Consider the following 17,113-nt stretch of genomic DNA (forward strand, 5'->3'; position numbering starts at 1 on the left):
AATTTATTAAGATTGATCTTGTTCATATGATACCATCAGAAGAAAAATATTATATTAGGTCAGAAATAGATGATAAATGTGATGAGTTGGTTAATAGAAAGATAAAAAAACAGGAAAGAGATATTAAAGATTATAAAAATAATTTGAGCTACCCTTACCCCAAAACATACAATAAGTTTTGGGAGAAAAATGGAAGTGATGAACAATGTATTTTAAATGCTGATGAGGGAGCACATGTGGGGGAACAAGTGAATGATTTAGATGATTTCTCTGACTAGCCAGCTTTGAGACTGTCAGAAAGAATTAAAAATAAAGGGAACAATCAATATCAACAAAACTACCAGACACATTTTTGGAGAGGAGGGGGAGGTACTGAATGTAGTTGGTACCCCTCACCCCGACTTGGAAAAGGATGATGACAGGATAAAACAGGATGAAAATAATGAGTTCAGGTTTACAAAAAAGGGTTATAGTATATACAGTTTTAGTGATACAGTGTTGAAGGGAGAGCATTTCAGTCTGTTATCCAAAGGACTGCAGTTCATACCTTTTAAAAAAGGAGATGTTACAAAAACCGTACTAAACATAAAAATTTTTACAAGAAAAATTAACTTAGGTTTATATTTCCCACAAAACAATGCTAACTTCCAGAATGGACACACTAAATTAAAGAAAAGGAGTGTTTTTAAACCCCCTACACCCTCAAATTAAGAATTTTGAGCAAGTGGTAGAGAAAGAGATTTGAAAAGGTTATGCCAAGGTCAAATATAAAGCACATCTGAATTTTGAAGAAAAAAATGTCTTGTCTGACCTTAGGAATAACAGAAAGGTGAGAGTTATGAAACCAGATAAGGGAGGGGGTACAGTTATAATGGACCCACTTATATATGAAAGCAAAATTAATGATATTTTGATGGATACAAGTAGATATACAAGTGTGTCCAAGAACGAAATAAACATAGCGTATAGAAAAATTGACATGGCTTTGGAAGACTTACATTTGGAGGGTTTAATAGACCAAAATACCCTAATTTTTTTAAAAGTGGAGAAGCCCAGGATACCCTCCATTTTTGGAATCCCTAAGATTCCCAAGAGAACCCCTGCTAAGACCTATTGTATCTGCAGAGGGTTCAAAAACCCTCCCACTAGCAAAATATGTAGATACTAAGTTAAAAAGGTCGTGGTTAAAAAGAAAATATATTCTTAGAGATTCCTGGGATTTTCTGAGAGTGTTAAAGCAGACCATGTACAATGACGACATTTCTTTTTTAACTATTGATGTTGTTGACTTGTTTTCTAGTATTCCACATGCAGAAGGCATGAAATTACTGGAAGAAATCTTTTTTGAAGAGAACGAGTTAACACACAATGAGAGTCTAGTACGTTTACAAAGAATGGAATGAATTCTAAAGTATAAGTTCATATACTTTAAAGGTGAAATTTATCACCAAACGAAGGGAGTAGCAATGGGGCAGCATGTGCTCCTACATATTCAAATCTTGTCTTAGCTATGTGGGAAGAAAAAATGGTCCTGAATTCAATATATAAGAACTGCTGGACCATGTACAAAAGGTTTTTGGATGACATCTGTATCTTATGGGTTGCCCCCAGAGAGAAAATATCTGACTTTATTATTTACTTGAATAGTACTACCTCATTTTAGAAGTCACCTACAATCTATCGTATGACAACCTGCAGTATTTGGTGTGGAAACCTGGAAAGAAAACAATAAGTTTAAGTCTAAAATATCTAGGAAAAGCACATTTTCAAACTCATACTTACACTTTAACAGTGCCCATCCTATGCACTATAAGAAAAATATAGTGAAAGGGCAATGTATAAGGTCATGCAGGATGACTTCAGGTAATGTGGAGTTTGATAAAGAAATGTGTTTTCTGGAGAGGTTGTTTAAGGATTCATCATACCCAGAAGGGATGATTAAACAAGCTAAAAAAAGGTGTGTGAAGGTAGGCTAGGCAGATTCAAAATGATTTTGGGTTTAGATGAAGAAACAGAATGTCCTGTACAGACTGTAAATGTGGAGCCATTTGAAAAAGCACTGGTCTTAGAATACAATGGGAATGCTTGTATGATTAGGAAAGTTATTGAACAAGAATAGGATAGATTTATTGGATTTACAGACCTGGACAAAATTCCTAAGAATAAGTTAAAGATTGTTTACAAAAATTGATATAACTTAAAGAATTTACTGGAAAAAGAACGTGAGCCAGAACAATTAAACAGGAAGAAGGTAGGTACATATAGATGTGGGCATTGCACACAGTGCAGTTATATAGTAAACCAAGAAAAATTGTTTCAAGAGAGTAGGAATGTTTGGTTATATGGAAAAGAATACCACAATTGTGACACTAGTGGTTTAATATATCTAGCAATGTGCCAGGAATGCCAGTCATTTTATGTCTGAAAAACAGAAAGAAAGTTAAAGAGGCGTATCTGTGAGCACTGCTATGATGTACAAACAAGAAAGGAAACTAATGCTCTGTTTAAACACAAACAGGTTTGTGAAAAAGCCCACTACTTATCTTTTGTATTAGAAAGGGTAAAGAAAGACATACAGGGTGGTCCATGGGAGGAAAGGATCGAATATAGGGAACTATGGTGACAGGTCATGTTACAGGCCAATATGCCTCCAGGACTGAATGATATTATCTCCATAGTTCCCTTATTAAAAATTAGATCCGCTAAGTTATGATTAAATTTGATACATTCTGTTATAAGTACATGGTTGAACCTGTTCTTTTTAATATCTTTATAATTCTCTTGTATTGTTTTTATATAAATACTTTTTATGCAAACTTATAAGTTTCAAACAAGATGGAGTTTTATACATTTTTATGTTTCAAGGATCTGGGTTCTAAAGCAGAATACTGTTACTGAGGTCTTACACATGTAGTACTTAAAAAGATTACTAGAGGGAGCGCAAATGCATGTTTTTAGTGTCAATTCATGCATTTTATATGTAGTTTTAATAGGAATGGATTTATTTTTTTTACTCTATTTAAGCTGTTTATAAATTGTTTCTGAAGTTTTAAGAAACTGTATATGATTTTTAACATGTTTTAAGATTTGTTAATAGGTTTTAGGTGAATGTCTTGTACCAGTATGTTATTTTACATAAGTAGGCTTGAATAATCAATTTTCACTCTACCTTTAAACTTTAATTGTGTCTTAGTTAATTGAAATGATGGGAACTAGAGGTATAAAATGATTTTTGTTAAATGCAGTCCACATCTGATGAAGGTTTTAACGAAAATGTACTGTATAAAGAGAGCATTTATGTTTTTTATTTTTTTTGGCTGAATAAAGTTGGAATTATCCTTATATCAGTGGCTGAGTTCATTTTTCTGGGTGCCTTGGACTATTTCAAGAATTTTTTGGTGCCTTTGGCATTTTGTTTATGTGTTTTTAAAGTTTCTTTGGGTATGGAGACTGAGTCTAGCTCTGATAAAGGGGAAAGATGGAATAAGGAGGAACTGGGACAAGCCAGAAAGCGGATAGGTCAGTGTTCTCAATTGATAGACATATTGACTCCACTCAGCCAATCAATGATTGCGGTTGTTTCCAGAGCCCGGGAGGGGTGGAACCAGGAAGCTGAGAGTACAAAAGGCTCTAAATGGTGCGAAAACTGCAGTAATTGAGCTAGCTGGAAAAGGAATGACAATGGAGATGCTCGTTCTGGGGAAACAAACTTCCACTGAACACCAGGAGCCTTGAGAAATAATGACTGTGAGAAATAATGACTGTGAGGGTGAAATGAATGAAAATGATTTTCCTTCCCCACCACCAGGTAAAAAAAAAACAGACTTCTCCTGCCACTTCAGTGATGAACCAAACTGACATTAAGGACAGGTTACAGGTCAGCTATTCTATTAATGTTAAAGACAATGCAGTTGAACCAGTTCCTATGAATGACACATACAAAAGTAAGCTGGCCAAACATTCTAAGTTAATGCATAAAGACAAAACTATGGACATGAAAATGCTTACCTTAGGCAATGCATATTAGAAGGCATTGTTCCTAAGGGTTTAAGAATATGTAAATATCTAAACAATGTTATCTCTGGCAGCATGTTTCACAAAGAACTAACAGAAATGTTTAATAGATGTGGACTTGACATGTTAAAATGAATGGTTAAGGAAAATGACAGAATTAAGGAAGAAGTACAAAAAGAAACTGACATGTTAAATGATTTTTTTAAGAATTACATTGTTCACACAATACCATCAGAAAAAGAAAAATATTATAATATTAGCCCAAAAATAGATGGTAAACATGATGAGTTGGTTAATAGCAAGATAAAAAAAAACTGAAAAGAGATATTAAAGATTATAGAATAATTTGAGCTACCCTAACCCCAAGCCATACAATAAGTTTTGGGAGAAAAATGGAAGTGATGAACAATATGTTTCAAATGCTGATGAGGGAGCACATGTGGGGGAATAAGTGAATGATTTAGATGATTTCTCTGACTACCCAGCTTTGAGACTGTCAGAGAGAATTAAAAATAAAGGAACAATCAATACCAACAAAACTACCAGACACATTTTTGGAGAGGAAGGTGAAGGGGGAGGTACTGAATGTAGTTGGTACCTCTCACCCCGACTTGGAAAAGGATGATGACAGGATAAAACAGGATGAAAATAATGAGTTCAAGTTTACAAAAAATGGTTATAGTATATACAGTTTTAGTAATACAGTGTTGAAGGGAGAGCATTTCAGTCTGTTATCCAAATAACTGAAGTTCAGACCTTTTAAAAAAGGAGATGTTACAAAAAATGTACTAGACATAAAACTGTTTACAAGAAAAATTAACTTAGATTTATCTTTCCCACAAGACAATGCTAACTTCCAGAATGGACAAACTAAATTAAAGAAAAGGAGTGTTTTTAACCTCCCTACAACCTCAAATTAAGAATTTTGAGCAAGTGGTAGAGAAAGAGATTCAAAATGGTTATGCCAAGGTCAAATATAAAGCACATCTGAATTTTGAATAAAAAAATGTCTTGTCTGACCTTAGAAATAACAGAAAGGTGAGAGTTATGAAACCAGATAAGGGAGGGGGTACAGTTATAATGGACACACATATATGAATGCAAAATTAATGATATTTTCATGGAAGCAAGTAGATATACAAGTGTGTCCAAGAACGAAATAAACATAGTATATAGAAGTGACATGGCTTTGGAAGACTTATATTTGGAGGGTTTAATAGGCCAAAATACCCTCATTTTTTTAAAAGTGGAGAAGCCCAGGATACCCTCCATTTTTGGAATCCCTAAGATTCACAAGAATAGTATAGAACCCCCGCTAAGACCTATTGTATTGGCAGAGGATTCAAAAACCCTCCCACTAACAAAATATGTAGATACTAAGTTAAAAAGGTTGTGGTTAAAAAGAAAAAAATATTCTTAGGGATTCCTGGGATTTTCTAAAAGGGTTAAAGCAGACCATGTACAATGAGGACATTTATTTTTAACTATTGATGTTGTTGACTTGTTTTCCAGTATTCCACATGCAGAAGGCATGAAATTACTGGAAGAAATCATTTTTGAAGAGAACAAGTTAACACACAATGAGAGTCTAGTATGTTTACAGTTGATGGAATTAATTCTAAAGTATAATTTCATTTACATTAAAGGTGAAATTTATCACCAAAGGAAGGGTGTAGCAATGGGGCAGCATGTGCCCCTACATATGCAAATCCTGTCTTAGCTATGTGGGAAGAAAAAATGGTCCTGAATTCAATATATAGGAACTGCTGGACCATGTACAAAAGGTTTTTGGATGACATCTGTATCTTATGGTTTGCCCCCAGAGAGAAAATATCTGCCTTTATTATTTACTTGAATAGTACTACCTCATTTTTAGAAGTCACCTACATGGTATCTTATGACAACCTGCAGTATCTGGTGTGGAAATCCAGAAGGAAAACTAGTTTAAGTCTAAAATATGCAGGAAAAGCACATTTTCAAACTCATACTTACACTTTAACAGTGCCCATCCAATGCACTATAAGAAAAATATAGTGAAAGGGCAATGTATAAGGTCATGCAGGATGACTTCAGGTAATGTGGAGTTTGATAAAGAAATGTGTTTAAGGACATACCATACCCAGAAGAGATGATTGAACAAGCTAAAAAAGAAGTGTGTGAAGGTAGACTAGGCAGATTCAAACCAACTTTGGGTTTAGATGAAGAAACAGAATGTCCTGTACAGACTGTAAATGTGGAGCCATTTGAAAAAGCACTGGTCTTAGAATACAATGGGAGAGCTAGTATGATTAGGAAAGTTATTGAACAAGAATGGGATAGATTTATTGGATTTACAGACCTGGACAAAATTCCTAAGAATAAGTTAAAAATTGTTTACAAAAATTCATATAACTTAAAGAATTTACTGGAAAAAAGAATGTGAGCCAGAACAATTAAACAGGAAGAAGGTAGGTACATAAAGATGTGGGCATTGCACACAATGCAGTTATATAGTAAACAACGAAAAATTGTTTCTAGAGAGTAGGAATGTTTGTTTATATGGAAAAGAATACCACAATTGTGACACTAGTGGTTTAATATATCTAGCAGTGTGCCAGGAATGTCAGTCATTCTATGTTGGAAAGACAGAAAGAATGTTAAAGAGGTGTATCTGTGAGCACTGCTATGATGTACAAACAAGAAAGGAAACACGTGCTATGTTTAAAAACAAACAGGTTTGTTAAAAAGCCCACTACTTATTTTTTGTATTAGAAAGGGTAAAGAAAGACATGCAGGGTGGTCCATGGGAGGAAATGATCGAATATAGGGAACTATCGTGGCAGGACTGAATGAAAATATCTCCATAGTTCCCTTATTAAAAAGTAGATCCGCTAAGTTATGATTAATTTTTGATACATTTTGTTATAAGTACATGGTTGAACCTGTTTTTTAACATCTTTATAATTCTCTTCTACTTTTTTTTATATAAATACTTTTTATACAAACTTATTCATAAGTTTCAAACAAGATGGACTGCTATACATTTTTATGTTTCAATGATCTGGGATATAATACAGAATTCTGTTACTGAGGTCTTACACATGTAGTACATAAAAAGATCACTAGAGGGAGCGCAAATGCATGTTTTAGTGTCAATTCATGCATTTTATATGTAGTTTTAATAGGAATGGATTTGTTTTTTTTACTCTAAGCTATTTATAAATTGTTTTAGAAGTTTTAAGAAACTGTATATGATTTTTAACATGTTTTAACATTTGTTAATAGGTTTTAGGTGAATGTGTTGTACCAGTATGTTATTTTAGATAAGAAGGGTTGAACATTCAATTTTCACTGTACCTTTAAACTTTAATTGTGTTGTAGTTAATTGAAATGATGGGAACTAGAGAAATAAAAGGATTTTGGTTGCATGCAGTCCACATCTGATGAAGGTTTTAACTAAAATGTACTGTATAAAGAGAGTGTTTATGTTTTTAATTTTTTTTTTGGCTGAATAAAGTTGGAATTATCCTTATATCAGTGGCTGAATTCGCTTTCTGGGTGCCTTGGACTATATCAAGTATTTTGGTGCCTTTGGCATTTTGTTTCTTTGTTCTCAAACAAGAAATATCATACAGCGTGTGTCTGGACTACTAAAGTAATGGTTCATGTGCCTAGATAAATCAGGGGGAGGCATGCAGTACAATTCAATTCAGTTCATTTTACTGATACCTGTAGGTACCTGCAGGTAAATTCTTTTTGCAGTCACAAGATTAAGTGTTGGCCCAGACATAACATTCATCATTTACATAAAAACAATAATTAAAAGAAAGCATAACAATAAACATAACAAACATTTAATACACATACAAAAAAGAAAGAAAAATCATTCTCCTGTATATATTGCACATTCTTCAACATTCTGCCATTTTTCCATTTAGTCAATATTGCACTCAGTTTAAACCAAAAAGTACCAAGGTGCTGAAATTACAGCTACATTAAGATTTTAAAACATCTGTTAAGATGTAATATTCTTTTATTTATATATGTAATTGCTGCTGGAACAAAACTATTCTTATACCTTTTGTAAAACATATACTCCTTTCCTAATGGAAGTAGCTGAAATTCATAACATAATGGAGGTGACACAGCTTTTACAACTGAATTGGTTATTCTTTCTAACCATTTTAAATATAAATATGTAAGACACATTTGTTGTCCGTCAATCAATTTGCTAGACCACTTTAAAATCTGATTCAATGAATTCCTATTTTTCGTAGACAAATATCCATACCAACCTTCTAGAGAAAAAGACAAAATTGATTTGATGAACGAACACTAAAACAAAACCATAATATTTTGTTTATATGCAACTGTGACATTTTTCGCAAATAGAACAGTCACCGATGTCCTTTCTTACATACCATTATTCAATTTTCATCAAAATTCAGCTTTGAGTCAGTAACAGTTCCTAGATACATATAAGATTGCACACATTCTACCATCTGATTTTTTATGATTGTTCCTTCAAAGCCAGAAACATGTTTTCTAAAATCTATTACCATATATTTGGTCTTTGAAATGTTTATCTGAAGATAAGAATTTCCACACCACTTAACAAAATCTTTAATAACTAACTGGACCATGACTCACCTCTTCATTTTTGAGATGTTTAACTATAACAGTATCATCTGCATATTTCAAAATTGCACTATTTTCATATATACTTCTACATGAATTTGTATACAAAAATAAACAAAAGGAGCAATAACACACACCCTTGTGGTGCTCCAGTCAAAGAAAAAACCCGGTCTGATAAGGTTTTATTTACCCTTACTCTCTGTGTTCTATTAATTGGAAAATTCAAAATCCAAGCCATAAGGTTATTACTCAGGTCAAACTATTCTTGTAACTTATGTATTAATACATGTAGTTAAATAGTATTAAAGGCGGATGAAAAATTGACAAAAGTCTAATATATGATCCTTCACTTTCCAAATGTTTAACAAACACAGTAAAGTAACTGTCACATATTCTACACCTCTATGTGTCTTTTATGCAAACTGCATAAGATCAAATATATGTCTGACCTTCTTTAAAATCTCTACTTTTACCAATTTTTCAAAAACTTTCATAACTATTGAAGTAAGGGCTACTGGTCTAAAATCATTCAAAATCTTCGGGTATTTAGATTTAGAACTCAGAATATCAGAACTGTTACAGAGTCTTTCCATAATACAGGTACATGTTGCATTTGTAGTGACTTCTCAAAAATATAATGAAATATGGAGCTTAACTCCCTAGCACAAGTTTTTAACAATCATCCACAGAAGTTATCGGATCCACTACTCTTTCCTATTTTAATAGAAAGAAAGGCTTTTCCTACATCATTTCCATTTATTCAAAATGCTTCTCATCTAAAAGCTTTTGCCTCAAATTATTTATGTCATTACTAAAATCATGACAGTCAAAAACAACTGAAAAAGAAATTGAGGCTATTAGCAAAATTAAAGATCTGTAGTCCATCAATTTAGAATAAAACAACTATTATTTTTGAATTTTGAAAACCAACTAGGGCCTTCATACTAGACCACATTAAGCAAAGATGATTTGCAACCATTTTCTTTTCTAAATTAGCTTTATATATTTGCTTTATTCATAAAATTTCCATTTTCAGCTCTCTATGAGCTTTATTTAAATGTAACTCATTCCCTGGGATTCAGCAAGCAACCATGCAGGAATATGTTATTCCTGCACAGCAGGGACCATTCCCGTACAGCATGACAGCACGCCTTGCATATTCATGAAAGTGCGCTGCCTTTGCTGTTAAATGGACACAGATCTGTGTACGAATGCAGGGGTGTGTCTGAGAGCAGAGGTCTCACAATACACATGCCCATGCACTCCAGAATTGCCTTTTGGCAATTAAAAATAAGCGAGAACACTTGTAACACCCCCAACCCATCAGGAAAACAAAAGTGGTCAAAGGCAAAAGGGACAAACTTCCCTACCAAGAATACCTCTCAACTGTACAGATTTTCACAGAATACCCAGATGTTTGACTCATATTCATGGTGTTCCCCCTAAAATGTGTACCTGTCTGGCAAATAGCTGAGGACTGAAGTCATTAAATAATGACAAAACATTTGAGTATTAAGACTCCACACATCTGTCAGAAAATTCATGCTAATATAAAACCTATTATTCTATCAACTTTTTAAGTTTGCAAGAGCAATATTTAAAATCTGCCCCTATTTTTCCCCCCATCATTGTAGGCTTTTGTCCAAATATTTTGCTCTAAGAGGTTGAGAGGTATGCTACCAAGCCCAATAGTTATTAGGACAACACAGGCAGCATAAGCACATAGTGCACACTTCCCAACCCATCAGAGTAAGTAATGTGGACAAAGCCAAAAGGGACAAATGTCCCACGAAGCAGAAAGTTGATAAAATAACAGGTTTAGCATCAGCAGGGATATTCTGTAGCGTATAGATAAAATAACACAACAAAACTTTTTTTTTTTATAAATGCGATAAAGTTTAAGTGTAGCTGCGCGGGTGTGCCTGTTGCTTAGCTATGCTTAGTCCAGCTTAAACAGCACAAGACATTAAATAGCAAGAGACATCCAACATAAGCAGTATTGCGATAGTGTAGTGGTTAGTGCATACGCTTTGCGACCAGCTATTCCTGGTTCAATCCCCACTGTAACCAATTCACATTTTACATGTGAAAGCAGTACATAAACAATTGTTTTAGTATTGCCTACTAAATAACATATATTTGTTAACTGGAGTACTGCATTACATCCAGATGTGAGGTGTCAGTTTAATAAAGTTGTGAAATCCCCATATAAACACAAGTGCCCCATACAGTATAGTCACACATGGATAAATGTAATGAAAGCACATTGGGGGATGTCAAGGACAGTAAACAAATGTATAATATGTAATGAATGATGAAGCAATGCCATACAGAAGATAGTCCATAAAATGAAAAATAAGCAATGCTAAGCATTACACAGCTCTGCTTACCAGGTGTAAGCATTGTGTAAATATGAGTGCTAAGCAATGAGTAGCCCAGGTAAATGGATTCGCCCATTATTAAGTAGTGCTGAACCTACCCAATTAAGCAATGCCAACCTTAGCTAAGCAGGTTTGCCCATAGCTTAGCTTAGCTCAGCATATTCAAAACCATCCTATCATGGCAAAGAGTGGGAAATAGGCCATATTTAAATCCCACAGGTGAGAATACAGCTTCCCACTGTAGGCAGAATGGCTGAAGTCGGAGAGGGAATGTGCTTCTGTGTGCAGCACTGGGGCATACAGGAGTCCAAGGTCATGATAGAACTTCAGGTAAAAAAACATGATGAGAGACTGCTGCAAGGCCAGTACCAAGGCTCCCAATATAAAGCAGAAGCCTAGGACCATCTTGCATGTGACTTCACCAGTGCCACTGGTATCCCTTGGACTGGTGAGCAGGACAGACACCACTATGCTGACTTGAAATGGAGGAAGAGGGAGCTCTTGGACCAATGGGTCCAATAATCAAGGCAGAGGGGTGATGTCCCAGCAGTGTGTAAGTACTCATACCAGTAACTGTTTAATAATGTCCAGCCTGTGTATATGACGGATAGGTATGGCTGAATATTTCTCTATTTCCCTTACAGCTGCAGCTGAGCAGGCTGTGAATCAGGAAGCCCATGTGAGTAGGCTGCAAAGGCTGTGTCGCGAGGCTGGTGAGTAACAATCCTGCTTGTAGTAGTCTTACCAAATAAATATAAAAGTAGTAGAATGTCACCTGGAAGTATAAAACTGTTTTGTGTATGGGTTGTACTGACTAAATCAGACAATATGACAGTAATAGTCCCATATAGATTGTATTTAAATAAAACTGTAACTGCCTTGACAATAAAGCTCTAAATCCTGGACTGGTTGTGTTTACTCTGGTATTGTATGGCATTTTTAGTGTTGCATTCTCTGAATAATAATGTTATATTAACCACTGTTACCCACACTGTGCTTCTTCTTCTGGCTTTTCCCAGTTAGGGGTTGCCACAGCGGATCACCTGTCCACTCATGATTGGCAGTAGAGTTTTACAGTGTCGAGTTGCCAGACCGGCACCCAACCTTCCAGAGAAGGCACACACACACATGCACTCACACTTAGGGCCAATTTAGAATGTCCAATCCACCTACAGCATGTCTTTGGGATGTGGGAGGAAACCGAAGCACCCAGAGGGAAACCCATGCAACCACAGGGAGGACATGCAGACTCTGCACAGAAGGCACCCCAGCCGAGGATAGAACCAGAGAACCTCTTGCTGTGAGGTGGCAACACTAACCACTGCACCACTGTGGCCACCCCATTACCGACACTGTGCTACATAATAAAAATGTCTAGGAATGTCTGTATAAGACTGTTGTAATTACAAGGCCAGATTGTACAACCAAGAGAGACTTAGAAAACACTAAAGTGATAGATGGCAATATCCAAACAGCACACTCTGCTAAAACTTAAATTGTTGTATCTTTGTCAGACACAGCCATGGTTCGAATCCTGGGAGTGGTAGTAAGCTATATGCATAATCATACCTCTCAACTGTACACATTTTTTTCAAAATGTCCAGATAATTGGCTAATTGCCTGTTACCCTGTCCCCCTGGCAAATCAGTGGGATGATCTCAGAATTTTAGTCAGCAAATAATGACATACATCTGATTTTCAGACTTCAAAACCTACTGTTGGGACATATTTCCTATTGTACCCATTGAGTTGTGTGTTCAGATTATTGTTGCAGATATGATGGGGGGAGAGAGATGTCAATTAACAACTATTATATCCTTGCAATATGAGGTCCTCAGACCTTTTTTTTCCTGTTTATGTCTTCCAAGTACCATGTCAAGAGAGCATCTCCTTGCTTATACTCCACAGGAGAATGAAATACTAATAAACTATCTTGTGCATCACCACAGAACCCTCTTTGGGCGTATGGCCCATTATCTGCAGGAGAGGACTGCCCTGTGGAACGAGCTTGTCCATAATTGCAGTTATGAGCAGGAGCAACATCATGCTGCTGCAGTTAGTAGGGACCAGCTAGCCACAGGTGGGGGTCATGTCATCCAGCCCCCACTGACAATTGCTGAGGAGCTCCTCACCAGCCTTGGGGCACCTGCCCGCCAGCCAAGTCAAGAACCTGATGATAGCATTGTGGAGATGGGTGCCACACACACAATGGATGAGGAGCATCCATCTTCATCTGTCAAGTATCTTCATGCATATGTCAGATAACATAGTCTGTTGCTGTAGTGTAGTAATGAACAGATGTGTATAATCTGTAGTATTGTGGGTTTGTACTGTTGATGTACTGAAATGCTGCTCCACCCTGTACTGATGCCACAAGTGTGGCTACTGACATCACATCTCTCACACAACTATGTTGGTCCTTCTGATATACCTCTGGTGCAGCAGCCTGTAGCTGGTGAGTATGGAGTTTTTTTGTTCAGGTTTGCCAATACACTGGCCATGTTATGGCCATGGTATTTGTCATGCACACATTTAACACACCTACCCATAATACATGCTGTACATGTTCACTTATTTTTGCTGTTAACTGCACTGTATCACAGTGGTCGCCATGGTGGCATAGCTGAAGGGTATGTAAGAGTCCTGCAGTATAATCAACAACCTGTCAGTGCAAGATGTGTGGACAAAGATGAACATAATGGTGGGACAAATGGCCTACAATAGGGACATGTCTGAAACATTACCCTTATACAGTGGCTATAACAGTGTATATACCACTATTACAATGGCAACTGTTACAGATCTATACAATGGCATATCACAATACCACATTCCAGAACTTTTACAACCTGTAATGTGATCCAAACATGAGCAATGAATGTGTAATATTGAATCCTATGTTAGGACAACAAATATGGGGAATACATACCTTAACAAACACTGGAAGCATATGTGTGCACACACTCCAAATAACATATTATGGAAGCAGCTTTTGAGGTACTCACAGCATTCACTCTTCTTGAGTGTGCACCTTCCATCAAGTACAAGTCCTCCATTTCACACCAAGTAATGGTTTGCTGTCCAAGAAGTATGTCCATGACATTTACACACTCACCTGCAACAGAGGCAGCCATGGCTTGCACACATCTTACAAACTATGGAATGGATCCCATATCCAAAAGGTAGCACTCAGGAGTGGGAGATGTAGCCTTGCCTCACCATTGCATATACCATGGCAAACAGTGCAGACAAGCATGTATGTGACAATGAAGTATGGGACAACATTAATGTAGAAAATAAACAGATGCCCATCCAAGACAGATGACAACACATGTTGCAAACTGGTCATGGAGGCTGCCCAGAAACATGCAGCAGCACTGAGGGACTTGCAGGAATGTCTAACAAGTACTGCCTGTGCAGTATCTGTGTTGACAATTGCCTGGACTCTGCATAAGTGTGGCCTATGGGTTAGGGTAATTAGATGGAAGAGTTGTTCTACAGGAGACATCATCCAGGGCTCTCTACAGGTAGCATATGCATAACATCAAGTCTCCCAAAGGCATGTGTTGCAATGTGTAATGGTGTACTGAGACAAAGGCTGAAACCTACAGACAGTATTAATAAAGATACATGTACTGCACAAGCAACATCTCACTCCACCTCAGGCCCACCATTACCATCTGTACCTTGCTGGTGCCAGTGTACACCTTTAGGTTTGCTGTTCATTAGCAGGAACTAGCCTGGTAGACATGGTGTTCTGAATTTGGGACACTGCAAAATGACACTCATGTGTGGCCCATAGTTGTCAAGCATCTACTAAAAGGCTGAGGATGGGGGGGTGTCATCCTGAAGCACAACAGTGAACTAAAGCGTACATCCAAAGCTCACTAAGAAGGACTGTATCTGAACACAGTCAAGGTCATGCATTGTGCCAGACATCACCCTGACTCCACAGCAATAGTGAAGGCACTGTGTGACCTCCAAGGGCTGTGCACATGATCTGGCCTTGCAATCTGGCAGAGTTGGGGGACATTTGTAGGGTGGAGTGACCAAATAATGGCAAGTGAAGATGGGCCATGTTAATATACCCCTTCCAGGAATAGTGACTGCTTTAGTTCACTTAACAGGTACTGCAACAAACCATTGTGTTAAGGGTGTGCACATTTATGCAACCCACATATTGTATGCATCTCAATCAGCATCTGCACAACTACCACATTTGTTTGATACTGCATTTGATTGGACAGGTCATATGTCATGTATTGGGTGTGTGTAACGTTAACATATGCAGTATTGTAGCCCCATGGCATATCAAGGAAGAGGATGGCATGTCAATAAGGGTGTGTACACTCCTCATAGCCACAGTAAGCTTTGAAGGTTGTCAGTGAAATTGGATTTTATTGCGCAAACATGCACTGCTGATGATGAGGTCTGCAAATCAGATGTCAGGCATTCACTATTGACATCTGTCCTCAAATCATCCCAGGTATGTGTCAGAAAAACACATAGCGGCTGTGAGCAACAGAGCAAACATATTTGCCACACATATACATATTTAGCAATGGAGTGTACACTTGTGAGGTATGGTGCACAGTGCATGCCAGGGTGCTGAACAGGTGCACAGCAATACTGTGTACATGGGTGCAGTGTGTTCCAGGGGAAGGGGCATCACTTACTAAGACAATGCATGCATCACAGAGATGTATAATGTTGGTAACAGGGATTGAGTATAGCTGCAGTGCATGCTGTTGAGTGCCATATGTCATGCATGTTGACATTTGGGTAATGAGAGGTCTGTGTAATATCTTTGTGCCACCTCACTTGTAAGTGTGTGTGTGTGTGTGTGTGTGTGTGTGTGTGTGTGTGTGTGTGTGTGTGCGTGCGTGCGTGTGCGTGCGTGTGTGTGTGTGTGTGTGTGTGTGTGTGTGTATAGAGGTAAGCAATGATGTGCAGGTCTTAAAGTACATTTCTTTGGAAAACCCACAACACACCCTGTGCATATTATGATACCTGTGCCATATCCCAGTCATCCATACCATCAATGCAGGAACAGGCTAATATGGTTCTAATGCACAGGGTGAATGTACTAAGGTGTAGCAATGTAATGCTGTGTAACATGTTTTCAGCAGGAAAGTTTAATGCTTACATGTCAGGATGTGTAGCAGTCCAGCCATGATGCATTATGGCTGTTATTAACACTGACTGATTGTGGTCTCCATAATGTATTCAGTTTGTGTTGTTGGTGTCTATGTGTCAGCAGGAAGTTGGTCTGCTGTTGTTTTTTACAAGGGGTATGGCACTATGGTAACACATTGACTGTGTCATATCCTGGTTACAGCTGAACACAAGTAACAGGTCTGTATAACAGTTACTACATGTGCCACATGGCTGATAGGTCTGAGAGGTGTATGCAGGTGAGTGCATGGTGGCTGATGTCAGCAGCCCTTCTGCAGTGGACAATGGTAAGTGTACGGCTGGCACACACCACATGTTTGTGTATAACACACACACACAGAGGCTTTGATGTTGATGCAATACACAGATAATACTGTACACATGGATGTACTTCATTTTGCAGTGAACCCATTTTAGCCTATGTAATTCCACCAAGACAAAACAGGCAAAACATCACATCAGTAAATAATCAGTCTGCTAGTTTAATGTCATTGATGATGGTACTGGCAGGGTATATGTCCCCTTTCCCAATTTATTGCAATCCTAGGGTTGGTAAACATAGGTGTACTGGTGTGGGTGGCACAGCCCTCCACTTTGGAGGGTGTGGAGTGGTGTAGAGCTGCACACAGTGTGACTTGACAACTACTTAACCTGTTAACATAAACTGTACAGTATTACAGCAGACTAAGTTGGGGGATACACACAATAACCCCAATGAGGGTGGATGTGTCCACAACATCGACAACCAACTATACATATATATATATATATATATATATATATATATATATATATATATATATATATATATACCAACTCCAGTACCGCTGTACAGCTATACAGTGGGGAAGAGGGAATTTACACATCTATTACTAGTTTTGATAGAATGAATTTCCACAAGATGATTCATTTGAAATGTTAGCATT

Source organism: Protopterus annectens, chromosome 11.part0 (genome assembly GCF_019279795.1).
Source record: "Protopterus annectens isolate FY-2018-M chromosome 11.part0, PAN1.0, whole genome shotgun sequence".
Classification (NCBI taxonomy): domain Eukaryota; kingdom Metazoa; phylum Chordata; order Ceratodontiformes; family Protopteridae; genus Protopterus; species Protopterus annectens.